At 39.8% G+C, this 324-nt stretch overlaps 1 pseudogene; it reads left to right on the top strand.

Annotated features, from left to right (window-relative positions):
- LOC119581781 overlaps positions 1–324 on the top strand; it is an 8,439-nt pseudogene that overhangs the window by 5,300 nt on the left and 2,815 nt on the right.

Below are 324 nucleotides of genomic sequence, written 5' to 3' on the forward strand. Positions count from 1 at the left end.
ATTAGAATGGTTAAAGCGATTTGCAAATTTGAATCAACACATGTAAGTATTTGGGTGTACTTTAATTCCATTATTCTTTCAGTGAGCAACTTGGCTGAACTTGGAACTTATGCTGGGAACGACTGTATTGTTGCTTTTGCACGCCTTCATGAAGTTAACATTGTAATTCATCACTAAATGCTCCCCTTTGGCAGGTAAGGGGAATGAACATATATTGGGTGCAAATTTGTGTAGATATCAATTTGTATGTATATGCATGGTGGGTGAGGGTGTGAGAGTGGAAGGGAATGGCGGTGTTTAAGACCGTGAGTGTGGGTATGTGTG

Source organism: Penaeus monodon, chromosome 15, assembly GCF_015228065.2.
Source record: "Penaeus monodon isolate SGIC_2016 chromosome 15, NSTDA_Pmon_1, whole genome shotgun sequence".
Classification (NCBI taxonomy): Eukaryota; Metazoa; Arthropoda; class Malacostraca; order Decapoda; family Penaeidae; genus Penaeus; species Penaeus monodon.